The sequence below is a fragment of the Stenella coeruleoalba genome (assembly GCF_951394435.1).
Source record: "Stenella coeruleoalba genome assembly, chromosome: 8".
NCBI classification, from domain to species: domain Eukaryota; kingdom Metazoa; phylum Chordata; class Mammalia; order Artiodactyla; family Delphinidae; genus Stenella; species Stenella coeruleoalba.
Genome location: NC_137154.1, coordinates 93,051,559 through 93,071,860, shown reverse-complemented (window position 1 = coordinate 93,071,860; position 20,302 = coordinate 93,051,559). Strand labels below are relative to the sequence as shown.

General features: G+C 40.0%; 1 long non-coding RNA gene across 1 annotated transcript in view; it reads left to right on the top strand.

Annotated features, from left to right (window-relative positions):
- Positions 1-18,694, top strand: part of LOC307190329 — a 44,770-nt gene extending 26,076 nt beyond the window's left edge. The window contains exon 4 of the long non-coding RNA XR_013829463.1: positions 18,388-18,694. This is a non-coding gene — a long non-coding RNA (uncharacterized lncRNA). The remainder of the gene's footprint in view (positions 1-18,387) is intronic.
- The last annotated feature ends 1,608 nt before the right edge of the window (positions 18,695-20,302 follow it).

Here is a 20,302-nt window from a genome sequence, read left to right as displayed (position 1 = left end):
AATGTGCACCGCAAATGGTGCAGTGAAAAAGTATGTGTGTTTGTGTGTATACCTTTGGAAGATAGTATATATATGAATATGCATACCTTGTTGGAGATAGTTGCAAACTTTGTGATATTTTATAACAGGGTTTTTAATTTTGATTAGACTATCTTAAAGTTTATGTGGAAGAAAAAATGTTTAAAAATAACCAAGAAAATTATGAAAAAGAACAACAGTGATAAAGTAGCCATAATAGATATTTATATTATAAAGCCTCTGTAATAAAATATATGAGAACAGAATAGATTATCCAGAAATATATCAAAAATATATGATTTTTTTTATATTAAAAATGCTAGTTGAACTTATTGGAGAAAAGTGGCTTTAATAAATGGCCTAGAGGGAAAATGAAGTTTGATCATTACCTCACATCATATGCAAAAAAACCCCTGCTTAAATGTAAACAATTAAAATTATAGAAGAAAATTTAGGCACCTACACACACACAAACTAAATGTTATGTAACCTGTAAATCAAGACAGGAGACCCAGGAGCTATAAAAGAATAGATTTAACAATACCAAAAAAACCCCAAAAACTGTTTGTGGAAAATGATTCCATAAACAAAGAGACTGTTAATATGTTAAGAAAAGTTTTTTTTTGTTTTTTTTTTAGCATTTATTTGGCTGCATTGGGTCTTAGATGCGACATGTGGGATCTTTGCTGCGGCACACAGGCTTCTCTCTAGGTGTGGTGCACAGGCTCCAGAGTACACGGGCTCAGTAGTTACCATGCGCGAGCTTAGTTGCCCCTTGGCATGTGAGATCTTAGTTCCCCGACCAGGGCTCGAACCCATGTCCCCTGCACTGGAAGGTGGATTCTTAACCACTGGACCACCAGGGAAGTCCCAAGAAAAGTTTCTGCAATACAAAGAACGTATAAGGACTAAGACCTATAAATGTAAAGAATTTTCACAATGTGGTAACAAAAAGACAACACATAGAAAAGTGGACAAAAGATATAAATGGACAATTCACAGAAGAGCAAATGCAAATGACAAGAAGACATATAAACAGATGCTCATCTTCCCAGCAGTCAGAGAAATGCAAATTCAAGTACAATGCTGTCATTTATACCTATCAAATTGGCAAGAACTAAAAAGAGTAATACTGCCTACTGCTGACAGTGACATAGAAAGGAAGGACTCTCATGGTGGTGGAAATATGAACGTTTTTGACTTTTTGAAAGCAATATGGAAATATCTGTTAGAATTTAAAATGCTGTATAAACAACAAGGTCCTACTGTATAGCACAGGGAACTATATTCAATATCCTGTGATAAACCATAATGGAAAAGAATACGAACTACTATATATAAGAATCACTTTGTTGTACAGTAGAAATTAACACAGTACAGTAGAAATTAACACATTGTAAATCAACTATATGTCAAAAAAATTAAAAAAAATAAAAAGATTGAATCATTAAAAAAACATTTTTAATGCACATACCCTTCAAGCAAGCAATCCCACTGCCAGGAATCTATCTTGTAAACAGTCAAGGGTGACAATTATTGAGTACTTATTTTGTGCCAGGTTCTGTTCCATGCACAATAATATATTATCTCATTTAATCCTCACAACAACCCTGTGAGGTATTATTATCCTTGTTTTGTAGGAAGTAATGAAGAACCCGTGGCACAGAGAGATCAGGTGACTTGCTCAAGGAGACACAGATCATAAGTAAAGAGCTAGGTTTCAAATCTAGGCTGTCTGAATTCAGGACTTGTACTCCTAGCCACCAACTAAATCCTCCTTTCATAACAGAAATAAAAGCACCAGGGTGGGAGGAAATAAGCTCAAGGGTGTGCTCTGCAGCATTGTTTGTAATAGCAAGAACCAGATGCAAGGGGAATAACCATCCACAGGGAATGTTTGAATAAACTGTGGACCATTCATTCATACCATGGAACGTTACCCAATCATGAAAAAGAATGTATTAGATCTATGTCAGTTGATTTAGAGGGATTTCCACAATGTACTAAGTGAGAAAAGCAAGATAGAGAGAAATACATAATCTCATTTTGTTTTGTAAAACAAAAACAAATGCCCTCAGTAATATGAAGACAAACAACCCAATCTAAAAATGGGCAAAAGCTGAACAGACATCTTACCAAAGAAAACATACACATGGCAAATACTCAGGTGAAAAGATGCTCCACATCATATATCACTAGGGAATTGCAAATAAAACAACGAGATACCACTACACACCTATTAGAAGGGTCAAAATCCAGAACATTGACAACACCGAATGCTGGCAAGGATGTGCAGCAATAGGAACGCTCATTCATTGCTGGTGGGAATTCAAAACTATACAGCCACTTTGGAAGACAGTTTGGTGGTATCTTACAAAATGAAACAAATTCTTACCATATGATCCAGCAATCAGCAATCATGCTCCTCGGAATTTATCCAATGAGTTGAAAACGTAAGTCCACATGAAAACCTGCACAGGAATATTTAAGGCAGTTTTATTCATAATTGCCAGAACTTGGAAGCAGCCAAGATGTCCTTCAGTAGGCGAGTGAATAAACAAACTGTGGTATATCCAGACAATGGAATATTATTCAGCACTGAAAAGAAATGTGCTATCAAGACATGAAAAGACAGAAGAAACGTAAATGCATATTACTAAGTGAAAGAAGTCAATCTGAAAAGACTGTATACTACAGGATTCTAACTATAGGACATTTATAAAAGGCAAAACTATGGAAACAGTAAAAAGATCACTGGTTGGGGTGTGGAGGAAGGAATGAACAGGTGGAACATAGGGGAATTTTTAGGGCAGTGAAACTATTCTGTATGATACTGTAATGGTGGATACATGTCATTATATATTTGGAGATGTATGGACCATACATACACAGACCTTAGCTATGGACCATACATACACAGACCTTAGTTAATAATGTGTCAATATTGACTCATCAATCATAACAAATGTACCACACTAAAGCATGATGTTAATAAAATAGGAAATGTGGGTGCGGGAGTGGTAAGGGGTATTTGGGAACTGTGTACTTTCTGCTCAGTTTTTCTGTAAACCTGACTGCTCAAAAAATTAGTCTATTGATTAAAAAAAACCAAGCAAATCCCCTAATGTGTCTTTCTGTATTTATCATCTACATATCATCACATGTGCATTGAGAAAGCTAAGGAAGAGAACACACCTGGGTTTGAGGGGGTGATGGTGGGAATGGGAGCGGGTCCAATATAGACTGAATTTTGTGTAAACGCATAAAATTCAGAATTCTGAGCCAAGAAAACATTCCAACTAAACAAGGAGGAAACGAGCCCAGGGTGGTACACAGAAGATCTGGAACTGCAACCAAACTCATTTCTTAGCCACACTGGTTAAGTGTTATTACCAGTTTCTAAATTTGAAAATTGTACGTAGTTTGTATTAAAAACAAAGCAACAACCAACCAAACAAAAAGGTGGCTATTATTAAGAAATGTCCTGTTCTGATCTCCCATATGCGTCCATATCTCACCCATCTGTCAAGATCCAATTGAAATATCCATTTCCACAAAGCTTCCCTGATTGTAACCGCTGAAAAGAAAATTTCTCCTTCCTCTGAGATTCCATAATACTTCACCTGTGTCTTCTGTGGGCATCTGGCATTGCATCTGTTTGAATACATGTCTTAGCACTATGTGGGGCACTCCCTGATGGAAATAAACCTTCTTAAGGGCATGTTTGTTAAGGATTTTATTTAGAATGAACTCATAACCTGGAATGAGAAACATAATACAATTCACCACAGAGTTAACTTGAATAAAATTGTTTGCGACCTACTAAAAGCTAGTTTAGAGTAGGGTTCTTATAGTAATTTCTAGTTCTTTTCTTACTGAGGTCTTTAAGCAGTTATGGCTTGAAGACTTCTGGTCTCCTCTGCCCATCTCAGATTCTCCTGCTCCACTTTCTATGCAACTCTGCTATTCCTGTCCCATCCGATCTAGGTTAGGATGTGACCTCTTGCATCAGGGCCCTTATTGTTAGTGGACAATTCTCCAGCTCCTCATCTACAATTGCTTACCATTCCTTTTTGGTACCCAACTCCTGGCCACCTTCTTTCAGAAGAGGTTTGCTCACATTATCACTTCTTGTGAAATGCCCACTTCCCAGGAATGAGTTCTCTTTTCATTTGTCTGACCCTGCAGGTTTCTGTTCTGAGCGCTTATCTGAGCCCTTGGTGTTCTTGCCACCTCTCTTGTAGAGATGAGGAAAATAAGACTCTTTTCCTTTGGTAGGAAGAGTAACTCCTTGATTAGAGTCTGACTGTGCCCCAGGGAATAGATACCTATGTATCTTACACAGATACACTTTCTGTATCTGGCAGGTAGTTTTCACCCAGTGTGAGGTGGACTCCATTACTTCCCCTCTAGATTATAAACTCCTTGAGGGCGGGAACTGGGTCTAATTTATCTTGGCACCTCCCGTAACATCTAGCACATTTGCACAGTGTCATTTTCATAGTGGACTGATTCAGCAACAACTTATTAAGTGCCCATGAGCCAGCCATTTTACCTGATCCTAGGGATGCCAAATAAACACAGCTTCTGTCTTCATAGAAACTACTTGTCTTGTTGTGTTGGAGGTTGGGACCAATGAAAAAAGAGAGGCAGGGAGGTGATAACTGAGTTGGAATATAGGCAAATAAGGGATCATTGTACTATTCTCTTTACATTTCTGTGTTTGAAATTTTTCATAATAAAAAGTTTTAAAAGGTAGAGAAAGGGGAAGTGTCCTGGGCAGAATGGGACTCCGAGAATTTAAAAAATAAATAAATAAAGCAATCAACCAACGTTATGGACTAAATATTTGTGTTCCCCACAAATTCACACGTTGGAGCCTTAACCCCCAATGTGCTATTTGGAGATAGACCTTTGGGAAATGATTAGGTTTAGATGAGGTCATTCGGGTAGGACCCCATGATTGGATTAGTGTCCTTATAAGAAAAAGAAGAGACCAGAGCTCCCTTGCTTTTTGCCATGTGAGGACACAGCCAGGAGGCTGCCTTCTCCAAACCAGGAAGAGAGCTCTCACCAGAACCTGACCATACAGGCACCTTGATCTTGGACTTCCAGCCTCAAGAATAGTAAGAAATAAATTTCTGTTGTATAATATCATGTGATATCACTTATATGTGGAATCTAAAAAAAATGATACAAATGAGTTTATTTACAAAACAGAAATAGACTCACAGGCATAGAAAACAAACTATGCTTACCAAAGGGGAAAGGGAGGGAGAGGGATAAATTGGTAATTTGGGATTAACAGATACACACTACTATATATAAAATAGATAAACAACAAGGACCTACTGTATAGCACAGGGAACTGTATTCAATATCTTGTAATAACCTATAATGGAAAAGAATCTGAAAAAGAATATACATATATACACACATATATGTATACATATATAACTGAATCACCTTGCTGTACACCTCAAACATTGTAAATCAACTATAAATCAACTTCAAAAATTTCTGTTGTATAAGTCATCCAGTCTCTGGTGTTTTGTTATGGCAGTCTGAGCTAAGATAACCAGCAACCAGAATTAAGTAGAGGATGTGGTCAGAATTGATCTTACAATAATTTGATCAAGGGCTTTGTAATTTGAGGGCCATCAGGGCAGTATATACAACCACCAGAAGCCTGAAATTTACCTTTACATGCTTAGAGGAGGACTGGTACCTGAAGCCCAACTGGGACTCTTAATTTTCTCCTCTTCACCATTTCTAGGATCTGTAGCCCAGAGAGTAGCTATTCTGTAGCAATAGGAAGAATGAACTGGTAAAATCCTGCCAATAGCTGTTTCATCTCTTTTGCTCTGGGTATATTCCAAACTTCTCCCAATCTCAGAAGTGGTGGGATCTTGGGACAGGGAAGGAGTTTATCAGTGAAAGGATCAGCATTCAAGGAGAAAATCGTGTCTTCAGGCTCCTATGTTTTATGAATTTCTTAGCTTTTCCCCAATCATTTCAACAAGTCTGTTGAAGGCTCCAAAGTTTCAGTTGAATAAGTTGCTTGCAAACTCTTGATAGTGGTGGAAAGAAGAGTAAATAAGGGTGCCACCGCCTATGCCTCAACTAAGACTCATTGATTTAGAATTCCTGAGGCAAATTTCCTAGCTGAATATTAGGGGCACTAAAGGTTAAGAACCACTGATTTTACACCCTTTTCTTTGGTTACATTCAGGAAACAAGCTTATAAACTTTGAAACTTTTATTATCATCATTAAGTTTCATTTGATTTACTTGTAACTTAGCTAGATCGCTGGTTATTGTCTCTCCTCCAAAACAGGAGACTGAAAAATCCTTTCCACCATAGGAAATCCTAAAGGAGATTCAGCTTCCAATTCATTGAGTAGTCACCTTTAAAATAAATTCAGGATTAAGGACAATCAATTTTTCTCCCTACCTCCATAGCTTCATCCCCAATGTATTAAAGATGCAAAGGGAACACCTGCCTCTTGTTTTCAGGGAAGATAGAGTGTTGCCTATGGCAACCACCACACCACTTGAGATTTACTGCTGCAGGTTCCCTAAGCAACACTGGCGATCTTTGCAGGGACTCTTCAGTGGGCAAGGGCTATGCATAATCTAGATCTATTGTATCACCAGCTACCACTTGTTTCTGACTTTTTTGGGAGACATGAGAGACTCAACCAACCTATTCACCAGGGGTAGAGCTAAGGAGCCTCTGTCTCCTTTGGGTCCCTGGGGCAAGGGAGAACACAGAGAAGGCTTTCTTTGGAAAAAGCAGAGGCAGCAGCTTCTCCGGGTATAGGCAAATGGCAAGAATTACCTGCGAGGTAGACTTGCTACCTCTTGGTCTGGCACAGTGGTGTTAAAAAGGGCTCTTTTAAAACTCACTTGGCACTTTGGGTGTTGGAGAATTAATAGTTGAATGTTTGCTCTATGCCTTGTGGGCTAAGAGGCATCTTTCAATATTTAAACATGCATGGTGAACAGCTTCAAGGTCCAGTGGCCACCTCCTCTGTGATGTCAGTGATTCCAGTCTACTGACCTTTTTTGTTATCTGAAATGACTGTATTACATGAACTTTTTTGCTGGCCTTTTACCGCTCACCTGATAATACAGGGGCCCCATCCCTCTGCAAATCCCACCCCCACCCCAATGTTCCTGGATGCTCCATAGGCTTCCTAACATCCTTCATTCCCAAAATATCCACAATGCTTGATCAAGAGCTGCTGCTGCTCTAAGCTGAGCTATGAACACTGCCTCTGACCACGCTGCCTGGCATGGCAGTTTCTGCTAGGGACTGTCACCGCTCTGATGGCAACAATACACACACTGTCGCATTCAGTTATTGTGCTGCAGTCCTTGCTGGAAACTGACACCTCTGCAGGCTGGCACTGCCATGACTCTGCTCTTTCTTCCGGGTTCTCTGGGTCTTTCCCATTGCTCCACTGGGTGTCTACTGGGTATCAAAGGAGCACGTGGTTTGCAGCAGGGTAGGGAATAATTTCTATCACTTTTTTGTGTTATACACTCAGAGAGTGGTCCCAAAGCATGTTGTTTGAGCTCCAGTGTGTTATAGAGATAGGCAAACAGCTCTTTTCAATGTCCACAGACTTGTCTTTTCTCTGAGGCCTGGATCTTCAGCTAAGTGTTTAGGGCAGTGTTGCATTTGAGTAGTAACAACCACACTCCACACAGGTGACCAAGGCACTAATTCTTGGTGTGCCTGTCATGCCTGATTCCATATTCCCCTAGGAGGAGGTCTCTCATATAAGGTACCGCAGGCTTCTGGCAAATAAACTTCCTTAAAGCCACCCTACCAGCTAGCCAGACACAGCAGCCCTAACGGAGTCACCTGCAATGGACAAGATGAGATCCCTGATCAACCCTGTGCAGCCATGTGCTATCCTAAGGCTTTTCATGTTTGTAAGCCTTATTTATACCTATAGGATCACGAGATACTGGAGATCAGAAACCATGCTTTCTACTCCTTTTGTATCTGTAACACTAGCATAGTCCCATAACTATCCTAACATTCAGCAAAACAAACCTACACAACTCTCCATAATTTGCAAAGTAGTTTTATAAACATTACCTCATTTAGTTTTTATAACCACCCTGTAGTTAGGTTATCAGTATCTTCATTTTGCAGTTGAGATGTTCCAAGCTGTCAAGATGTCCCAAGATCCTCAGTGGTGGAGCTGAGCCTTGATCCTCTATTAACTGACTCCAGTGAAGGTCTCTTACCATTACGGCACTGCTGGCGCATCAGGGACCACCTACAGTGCTTATACTCTCAATCTAGCTTCAATCTTCCCTCTGTCTGACCTCTCTTTATCCTCCCTATCTCAGCAGGAGGTGTGAAAGAGGACTAAGGACAACACTTTTGTTTTCTAGTTTTGGTTTAAGATTCTTTTAAATTATTTATTTATTTATTTACTTATTTATTTATGGCTGCGTTGGGTCTTCGTTGCTGCGCGCAGGCTTTCTTTAGTTGAAGTGAGCGGGGGCTGCTTGTCATTGCAGTGCGTGGGCTTCTCACTGCAGTGGGCTTCTCATTGTGGTGGCTTCTCTTGTTGCGGAGCACGGGCTCCAGGCACGCGGGCTTCAGTAGTTGTGGCTCGCGGGCTTAGTTGCTCTGCGGCATGTGGGATCTTCCCAGACCAGGGATCGAACCTGTGTCCTCTGCATTGGCAAGCGGATTCTTCACCACTGCGCCACCAGTGAAGTCCAGGGCAACCCATTTTTATTTCATCATTTTTCCTTTCTTTTTCAACTTGCTCTCTTGTGTTTGGGGTCTTCTCTTGCTTGGACCTCTGAGACCTTGTTGTGGACTGCATGTTTGTGTCCGCCCCCAAATTCATATATTGAAGCCCCAACCTCCAATGTGATGCCTTTGATAGGTAATTAGGTTTAGATGAGTTCCTGAGAATGGGGTCCCCATGATGGGATTTGTGTCCTTATAGGAAGAGAGACCAGAGCTCTCTTTTTCTGAGAGGTGAGGACACAGCAAGATGGCAGTCGTCTCCAAGCCAGGAAGAAACTCATCCTCCTGGAACTGAATCTGCTAGCATCTTAACCTTGGACTTCTCAGCTCCCAGAATTATGAGAAATAAGTTCCTGTTGTGTAAGTCACCCAGTCTATCTATTTTGTTCTGGCAACGTGAGCTAAGTAATACAGACCTCATAGCCCACTCTTTCTTTGCCTTTGACTCCCAGATCTCCCACCTGCCATAGTAATGGTAAGGAGAGGATCCCTCGTTGCTGCTTTGGTCCTTTGGTTCCTAGGCTTTTCTTGACTTGCTCCTGGGAGGAAACAGTGTGAAGGCAAAAGTGCTGGCTTCATAAGGAGAGGGTCAGAAGATGTCGTTTCAGATTCCAACCCTGCTACTATCTGTGTGAGCTCAGACAAGTCCTTTCATAGCTTCATCCCTTTAAGGCTCAGTTTTTTCAGCTGCAACATAAGGGGATTGAAAAACAAGATACAGGATCCTTTCTGGTATGAAATGATCTGATTTTATCGAGTTGAACTGGCATCCTAGGTTCCTCCTCTGTTGCTTTCTGTCTCTTGACTACCCAGCATTCCTTTTTATCAGCCACAAATTCCGACATTCTATCTGTCCCTCTTTCTAAGTGCTGATCATATATTTCATATCAACAGATGCAATGCTAATGTACACCTCGGCTATTTCCCTGGGAAAGGAAATTTTTGCTACAGAATCAACTACAGCATAGTATTGTCTTTGTAAATTAAAGAAAAAAAATTTTAGACCAGCTTCTCAAAGACAGGGAGTTCATTTCACTGAAGCTCGTTCATGTACACAATGTAGGAAGTGTTTATGGCTTGTTGGTTTATACAACTTGAAGTTAAGCGGTCTGCTCTGTTTTGTTTTAGATCTTTTCTTTATCCCACTACTTTTGATGTACTTTGCGCAGCTTTGCTGTACTGTCTTCTATGGAAACTTTGCTAACCTCTTTCCATTATTTTGGTGTGGTAAGTGAATATTATTCTAGTTCTTTCCCCAATTCATACCTCAAACCCCATCCCGGAGGAGATGTAATTCATGATCTCCTCTTGGGTCTGTCACATACTTGGAACAGCTGGTCCCGTGACTGCATCTTTGCTGCTGTGAAACCCCAGCTTTAGCGGTATGCATGTTCAATTTTTTTCCCCCCAAGTCGACAGGGTTGGTTTGCAAACGGGCCACCTTACACAGAGGGCAAGGAGAGAATGAAGAAAGAGGCCAACCTCTCCAAATTGGTAGGTGGCAGGTTTAATAAGCAAGGGAACGTATTTACAACGCTTGTCTTGGGCGGAGGCAAGATGAATAAGTCTCCATACCCCCGCACTAGAATCTTAAAAGTTTATATAGAGGTCTTAACTGGGTTCAGTCACATATTCAGTCCAGATGGGTTCCACAACACCCTACTCTCTCAAGGCTGCATCCTTGGAACAGCTCCTACTGAGGGAAAGGTAGGCAGAGTGTACCTTCCAAGGACAGGGAAGGGAGTGAGGAACCTCCAATTGCCCGGGCTCACCTGAAGGGTCAGCCAGCAGTCACATCCTTTTGATGACCTCCTCCAACATACAGGGTACTGCATAAACACGTGGTAGCTGAAAATAATTCAGCCCATGAGACTACAGTCAACAACCCTTGGGGTCTATCAACAAGGGGTAGACAAGAAATAAGCAGACGTTGCTACTGCCACCGAACCAGATGAGCTTTTTATAACTGTGAGGGATTCTTCAGGGACTGCAGGACAAGGTTGCCAGCTGATCAGTGGGATCAGCGGTGTGGCCTATTTTTCTTTTTTTTTTTTTTTTGGTTGTACACGGGCCTCTCACTGCTGTGGCCTCTCACTGCTGTGGCCTCTCCCGTTGCGGAGCACAGGCTCCGGATGCGCAGGCTCAGCAGCCATGGCTCACGAGCCCAGCCGCTCCGCGGCATGTGGGATCTTCCCGGACCGGGACACGAACCCGTGTCCGCTGCATCAGCAGGCGGACTCTCAACCACTGCGCCACAGGGAAGCCCTGTGCCTGGTGGCCTATTTAAGTCATTGCATATGAAGCTGGGTTTGTATCTTTGAGAGCTCTTGTTCAATAAAATTGATGAATGGAAATGGGGAGACATTTTATTTCCTCCTCCTGTGAAATTCTCCCTCCTTGAGATATTTCTCATACACTCTTCTTTCCCTGAAGTGTGTGTTCTTTATAGAAATAAAACTGACTCTGATTCTGGATTCTACAGGTCGAAGAGTAGTTCAGACTTTAACCCTCCCCACTGGCTTCCCTGAAAGCACCTCTTCTCACAAAGACCTTGGTGCTTGGATGAAAAGCTTGATTCCTGCCCCCACCCCCACCCAGTCTTTACTGAACTCCTTTTAGCCGGGTCTCTATTGGTAGAGAATTTCTTCCTGATGAGTTTCTCTTTAATAAAAAAATTTATCACCTTTATTGAGATATAATTCACATATCATAAAATTAACCTATTTAAAGTGTACAAGGTAAGGGTTTTAGGATATTCCCAGACTTATGCAATCATCACCACAATCTAAGTTTTGAATATTTTTATTACCCGAAAGGGAAATGCTGTATCCATTAGTAATCATACCCATTCCTCCCTATAGTCCAGTGCTGCCAGCCCTAGCCAACCACTAATCTAATTTCTGTTTCTATGGATTTGCATATTCAGGACATTTAATATATATGGAATCATACAATACGTGACTTTTGTATCTTCTTTCACTTAGCAAAATGTTTTTAAGGTTCATCTGTTGTAGCATGTATCAGGACTTCATTTATTTTTATTGCTGCATAATAATCCATTATATAGATATACCATATTTTGCTTATCCATTTATCAGTTAATACACATTGGGTTGTTTTTGCTTTTGTGCTATTACGAATAACGCTGCTACGAACATTCGTGTACAAATTTTTGTATGAACATGTTTTCATTCTTCTTGGCTATACGTAGGAGTCGGAATTGGTCATATGGTAACTCTGTGTTTGACTTTTTGAGGAACTGCCAAACTATTTTTCCAAAATGACTGTTCTATTTTGTATTCCCACCAGCAATGTATGAAAGTTCTGATTTCTCCACATCCTCACCAACTCTTTTTATTGTCTGTCTTTTTTATTTTAGCCATCCTAGTGGCCATTAAGTAGTATCTTACTGTGGTTTTGATTTGCATTTCCCTAAGGACTAGTAGTGTTGAGTATATTTCTATGTGCTAATTGATCATTTGTAGATCTTCTTTGAAAAAATACCTATTCGAATCTTTTGTCTACTTTTAAACTGGATTATTTGTCTTTTTTATATTAAGTTGTAAGAATTCTTTATATATTCTGGATACAAGTCTTTATCAGATATATGATTTGCAAATATTTTCTCTCATTCGATAAGTAATCTTTTCACTTTCTTGATGGTATTGTTTATAGCACAAATTTATTTATTATTATTTACATTTTTATTTTGAAGCAGTCCAATTTATCATTTATTTGTCTGCTGTGCTTTTGGTGTCATAGCTAAGAAACCATTGGCAACCCAAAGTCATGAAAATTTACTCCTACATTTTTCTTCTAAGAGTTTTATAACTCTTACTTTTAAGTCTATGATCTATTTTGAGTTAACTTTTTGTGTATGGTGTGAGGTAGAAGCCCAACTGTATTCTTTTGCATTGATATATATGATTTTATGCCAGTACCACACTGTCTTGATTTCTGTAGCTTTGTAGTAAGTGTTGAAACAGGGAAGTGTGAGTCCTATAACTTTGCTTTTCTTTAGGATTGTTTTGACTATCCTAGGACCCTTACATTTTCATGTGAATTTTAGGATCAACTTGTCAATTTCTGCAAAAGAAGTCAAGTAGGATTTTGACAGGAATTGCATTGAATCTGCAGATCAATTGCAGGAGCATTGTCATCTTAACAATATTATGTCTTTCAATCTATGGACATCTTTCCACTCATTTAGGTCTTCTTTCAACACTGTTTTGTTGTTTTCAGTGTACAAGTCTTGCATTTCTTTTGTTAAATGTATGTCTAAGTATTTTATTCCTTTGGATGTTATTATAAGTGGAATTGTTTTCTTAATTTCATTTTCAGAATTTTCATTGCTAGTGTATGGAAATATAATTGATTTTTGTATATTTCTCTTGCAGCTTGCAACCTTGCTGAACTCACTTATTAGTTCAAATGGTTTTTTAGTGGATTCCTTAGGATTTTCTATATACAAGATCATGTCATCTGCAAACTGAGATAGTTTTACTTCTTCCTTTCCAATTTGGATGCCTTTTATTTCTTTTTTCTTGCCTAATTGCCCTTTCTGGAACCTCTGGTACAATGTTCAAAGAGGTGGAAAGAGTGGACAGGAGAGTTTTTAAAAGGCTTTATTTTCCCTGGAGACCTGGTTAGAGTCTAACAAATAACGACAGTGAAGAAGTAGAATCAATGGCTTCCCACTTGTCCTGGGGACAGAATAAGATTAAACTACCTCTTTGGAGAAACTATTTTTAGCTCTTATGCAGTCTTGGGGTCATGATTTAATGGTAGTTAGGACTCTTTCATCTTTCCTTTCTCTCAAATCGAAGTCGAAATGGGATCTTTGCCAACTACCCCTTCTTGTACCCTTCTTCCAGCCTTCTGTTTCCTTGCAGGGGCAGAGTCCTATGTGCTCAGTTTTCTGGAGGGTGCTTGATTGCCCAGCAAACCCTTCACTTTTCTTTTGGCTTTTTAAGAAGTGCCATGGGATCCCCACATTTCTGCAAGATAAACTGCTCAGAACAAAGTTAGATTTTGGATGACAGCCCTAGAGCACCAGTCATGTCTGCCTGAACTCTCAGAAGGAGAGAGTATTCACTTTCGGATAAAACTTTCCTATTTTTCTCTTGCTTTACTTTTGCAAGTATATGCTGAGTGCTACAAGGTACCAGCACTGCATTAGGTTCTGTACATGTTGAAATAAAGTGATGAAGAAATGCTCTGAACATACAGAAGTCCTTGGCCTCAAGGAAATCACAATTTAATGGGGAGGCATTAATTTATTTAAGAAATATCTACTGAGTATTTATTGTCTCCCAGGCACAGAGTGAAGACCTGGATAGTAGCTAACAAAACAGATACGTTCCTGCCTATCTGGAGATTGCTATTTAATTAGACAGCCATTCATGTAAAGTGGTTAGACTGTTAAAAATAAGTTAGGCTGTTAAAAATGCTACAATAGATTAATAATAATAATAATCTTAGCAATCATTCATAGAGCACCAATTATCACTACTGTATTTTAAATGTAGCAATTTATTCAATCCTCCCAATACTCCTGTGAAATAGGTGTTGTTATTATACCTATTTTACAGTTGAAGAACTGAGGCCCAGAGAGGTTGAGTAGTTTTCTTAAGATCACACAACGAATATGTTGTGGAGTCAGGATGTGAACTCATGCTTGGGAGCCCCAGGGGGGAAAAAAAAGCTGTGACTAATTTTTACAGAGATTGTAAAACTCCTGCGCTGAGCTGTGCTTTAAAGAAGTAGTAGAATTTCAAATAACAGATGGGTGAGCTTCAAGGGTATTCCAAACACAAGGAGAAGCAGGAGCAAAAGTTAAGGAGAAAGTGCAGAATGTACTTTGACAGGAAAGGAGCCCATGGCACTCCTGGGTGGAGAAGGGCTGGGTGGGAAGATACATGAAACTTGAGAAGCTGAAAAAGAAGTTGCAGCCAGGTTGCAAGAGTTTGAATTGGACTTAACTAAACAATGAATCCATAAATACTTGATGCTTGGAAGTCACAGGAAAAAAATCTCTAGAGAAATTGAAGTTGTTATTAAAATTGGTATGAAATGTAAGGATGGAGGATTTGATTCCTACTTTGGTTTCCACATCCAGCTTTTAGTGGAATGTGGCTCAACTCAGAGCTTAGAGTCGTGGTAGGGTCGGAGGTTAAACCCTATTATCCTACTTCATCATATCTTGCCCCTATTTTTAACTTAGAATTTAACTCAATGTTATTATCTTAATTAAGAATAAAAAGAAATTAGGGTGTTTTAATTTTATTTTGAAAAATAGACTTAAAAACCACATACAAGTGTTTAGTTTCTTAAAGGCAGAATATTGCATAAAATAAAGACATTATTATAAGTATAATCAGTAATTTTTACATATATGGTTTTAAATGAATTTTAGAAGGAAAAAATGGCACCAGGATTGAATTTTTCTTTCTCATAGAGCTCCTATAGTGTTTTCACAGAGCACTTGCATTCTGCAGAAAGTTTGGAAATGCACACAATTTCTCAGACTGTTGCATAGCAATGATAAAAATATTGTAGTATTTTTCTTACATATATATTTTGAATAAATTTTAGGAGAAAAAAATCATTGGCATGTTGTTTTTTAAACAGACCATAGACACTGGAATACTCTAAAGTTTGGGAAGACAACTCACTTTGGAGATTCAAAGGCCTGGATTTGCTTCCAGATTCACCATGTCCTGGCTGTGTGAGCCAATCATCAGATTGGTCAAGTCAACTGACCATCTATAAAGTGGAATAATAACTACTTTATGAAGCTGTGAGAGTGCTTTCATTGGACATATAGAATTGCACCATAAACACAAATATGTCCAACCTCTAATCACTGAAATGTACATGCTTAGTCAACCAACCAAAACATTTAAAACTATAATTTTCTCTTTTTAACTCTGAAGTTAATCCATTTTTGCAGCCCTAATTCTATTCTCAATCTTCCTAATCTTTTGAAAGTGATTTGGAAAGCAGCATGTTGTTATCTATATGCTTTTAGCACTGAGAGGGAGAAAATTAATACTTGAGTGCATGCTATGTACCAGACTCTAATCCAGGTTCCGCTACGTATTTATGAGAGTTGATTCTTCTAAAAACCGCACGAAGTAGGAGTGATTTTCCAGAAAAGGAAACCAAGGCTCAGAGATGAACCTGGAAGTGGAAAAGCCCACTGGAAAGCTTAGGTCTATCTGTCTATGCGAGGTCTAACCCTCACTCTTTTTACTCATTATTCCAGGCTGCCCTTTAAACATGCCAAAAGAATAAAATTATTTTAAAAATAAGAACAAACAGAAATAATTTCACCCTAAAGAAGTCTTTTAAAATGCCACGAGGACTCTAGGGATAACCGGAGACATCCCTGGGTGGCACAAAGCCACAGTTGTGGACTGTTATCCCAGCCCAAAGAGCCACTGTAACTTTAGCCCACTGTACTTTCTATTTGGCCATAGAGACATCCAGCTTCCTGGAACCGGCTTGCATTTGGATTCCAGCTTCCTGGCTCCTGCTGTGGGATTGTGGTTTTCAACTGCCTGTAGTTTAAACAGAGAGGACTAGAAAGCCTAAGTGGAATGGAAAAGGGAGTCCAGCTAGGAATCATGTAGTTTAGAACTTTGACCAGCAGGTGTCGCTGCAGACAAGGGAGAGGGCTACTTTCGGCCTTAGAGGCAGATGATGGATTTTCTAGTTTAACTGAGGAAAATTGTGGTGGGAATGAAGCAAACAAAGGTAGATTAGCTATCTACAGAAATCAATCCCAATAGTATAAATTTTTCTTAACCAATAGCTGGAAAGGCTGGTAGAAAAATTAAGCAAACCCCAATTATAATGAAAGGAAGCTGCCGTAAAAACAGTGTAAAAACAGTGTTTCTGTAGTGTCTACCAAAACAATGCAGGGCTGTTTGAAGGTGAGCACTAAAAACTGAGAGGCAATTCCCAAGGCAGGTGTAGCAGAGATGATGGCTTTGTAGTCAGGAGAGATGTGAAGATAAAGTGAAAAGAGGAAAGCTGCAGTTCTGTCGGTTTAGACCCAGGGAAATAAAGAACTTCTGTCTAACGTAGACCTTTGAAGCGTGCCTTTATTTTCTGTGAAATGAGGTGAATTCCTAGAATTGAGATACACTTCTATATTCAAGGGAAAGAAAAGCATCCAAATATGCCAAAATCTTAATATTTGTTGAGTATCATACTTTTCATTTAAGAGAAAGAAAGAAATTGTTAAACATATATATATATAGTTTTTTTTTTTTTTTTTTGGTCGAGCTATGCAGCATGCAGGATCTTAGTTCCCCAACCAGGGATCGAACCTGTGTCCCCTGCATTGGTGCAGAGTCTTAACCACTGGACCTCCAGGGAAGCCCCAAACATATTTTTTTAATTAGTGTAAATATTTGGGAGTTGATCACAGAGTAACTAAGTGTGACTTACCTTAAGGATCATATCCTTTTGTGAAAAAAGTTGTTCTGAATGAGCTCTTTTTCTTTACTAAATGTATTTTCCCACTGATTTTCCTTATAAAACCACAGGTGTATTTACCTGAGGAAAACATTGATCCCAAATGATAATATAGTCACATCTAAGAATGCAGAAAACCTTAAAACAAATCACACTTAAAGGTCTTTTGGATGATCTAAAGGGTAATTATTTAATAATAATCTAAAAATGCTTAAACCGTATCCTAGGCCATATGCAAAGTAGTAAGGGTAATTTTTATGTTTCATTTAGTAGCTTGAATGGTTGCATTAAAAGGAAAAATGTAGGCAAGCAGGACAGAAAATCCTTGACCGAAAGCTGCTCTCAAGCCCCCTCCCCAAGATATTTTACAGCAGGAGACTATGTACTTACTTCGCTCAGACCTGTTTCTGGGCACGCAGAGGATGCACTTGGTCATGACTAGGTTGGTCTGGGATAGGAAAGGAAAGGCAAGAGCTGAGGTGGTAACTCAGAGCACTGCCCCAACAGAGAGAAGATGCACCTTCAGCTCACCCAGAGAACCAGGGCACACTGAGTGTCCTGACAACGTGTATCCAACAGTGACCTGATTTCTGTGTGACGGCAGAATTTATAACTGGTTAATAATGGCCTTGTTTGGGAATATGTGGCATGTAAACATTATATGATGTTGCCTTTTGTCATACGGAGTTTCTGAATAATGCTTCTGTGTCACTCTGAATGCTCATATAATGCTAGCTTCTTTCAGAGCAGTAATGAGCTGGGACAACGTAGAGTGAGGCATTAGACTTTCTTCAAGGTTCCGATGCCTCTGAGAATCTATGGAGTTATGTGGTGAGGCTGCAGTTTCCTTTCGGGTTGTTGGTAAACTGCTCTGCAGACTTTAAAAGAGTTAATGTATTCCCTCCCACTGCTTATATCACTCCCCACTCAGACCTTAGGTCCTCAGAGGTTTTGCATCACTTCCAGAAGTTCTTAAGGGCCTATCCTATCCATCAAGAATGACTTGGTTTGCCCTTTTCAAATTTTAGAAACAAAACGCAATGACATTATGGAGGAAAATGTCTCATTTTCATCTTTGAATCTATCTTTTCCTTTTTTAGAAAAGAGCAAATTGTTATGGTGGTGGATTGGAAGCTGGGTGGTGGCTAGCTCTGTCTCCACCCTGGACTGCAGGACTCCGAGAATCCAGCCCTCAAGCTACCCCTCTGAGTCTGCAGCAGGGCAGGAACACACCTTCCCGTCTGTTTTCTAAGGGCAGCAAAACTCCTGCACAATAAGTAGTGAGCCTCTTTCTGGAGCTACTTGCAAGTAAAGCCATCACTTCAATCAGTTTTGCTATCTGTTGTTCTTTATTGATATGCTTCGGTGCCTGCTCTGCCCTGTTCTCCAGAACTCTCCAAGTCTTCTTCTTCCCTGGGTCTAAACTGAGTTTTGGGGGGAACTACTTTTCCTACTAGCTACTACTCTGACAGGGTTTATAATCCAGTGGGGGAGGATCTCAGCTTCCAGAGGTAGGCTTCCTGGGTTTGAATGCTAATTCTAGGATTCACTTTCTAGCCCTATGACCATGGTCAACTCCTTTAATCCCTCTGTGCCTCATTTTCCTTATCTGCAAAGTGGGGATAATAATATATTCTGTCTCACAGGGTTGTTCAAGATTAAGTAAGTTCATTTATATAAACTGCTTAGCATAGTGCCTGGCAGACTGTTGTTATTGTGAGTTCCTCCCAAACTTAACTCGGTTCTTGGTATTCGACAAATAATTATTAAATACATACATCTAAACTGTTTTCCTTTTTCCCTGATGATCTTCGTTCATCAATCCCCTCCCTAATTTTCTATATTATTCTCACCAAAGAGGACTCTTCAGAGAAATCTCCAGCAAGTCTTTGTCCAAGTCTCAATAGGACACAGCATCTACTGGCCTCTATCCATACAGGCACAGAGCATAAATCACATAATACACAGCATACACATTCTGGCCATTACTAGGGACAAGAGTGATCTGCCTGCCTCTTCTTCTGGGAAGTTAGACCAACGCTCCATTTTCTAGTTTCTCCCCAGAGGCTTCTTTGTTTTTGACACCCTCCAGAGAGCAGCAGAAGTTGCTGTACCTGATGTTCAGATGATCTCCATGGGTGGAGGAGAGGCTGTAAAGTTGTTACGAGAATGGTTTCAGTGCTGCTCTTGCAGCCCTCGGAGCAAAAGAGTTTTCCCCCTTGCCTTACTGCTCATAAGTTTTCTGTTGAGACCCCCATCCTCCTCCTTTCCTTAAGGAGATAGTATAACTGGGACCCTGGGGCCCAGCACCAAAGTTAATATACAGTCCCTGTTCGAGGCAGGTGATTAGGGTCAAAGTGATGAGAGGCTGGCCACATGCCATCATTTATATGCAATTGAATGAGCTCAACCAATGAAACGGCTTAACCACTGCAAGAAGCTGAGGACCACTTCATCCTTATCCTTATTTGCTAGTAAAGAAGCCAATTAGTGTTAATTGTGCTGGTAATTTGGAACAGCAACCAGGGAATTGATTCAAGGCAATTGTGGAATGACCTCCCTGTCCTGTCCTAGTCCCAGCCATTATTCATAGTCAGATGGGGAATCAGAGAGCTAGTAAATATCTTTTGGTCAGAGAGAGTAAATAGGGGCTCTGCTTCTCATACATTCACAGTGCCCTGGGTGTCAGTTTTTAATATTGTACATGCAGTGACCTGACAACACAGTTCTGCCATCAGGAGAGACATAGATGTGGAGGGGTCAGGACTGGAAGGAGGAATACATTTCAGCATTGGAGTGCTCACAGCCTTCCCTCCTCCCCACTTGCCTGACCAGACCATCTCGTTATTGACAGTCCAGTAGCCTACCCCTCCCCGGCCCTACCTGAAGCTGTTAAAGCCCATCTACTTAATAAAGGGTGGGGGGGAAAGAGGGGGAAACCCGGGAGATAGTGAGGGCTCTGGAGGGTGTGGAATAGCAGATAACACAGGAGAGAAGAAAAAGGGATATGAGATT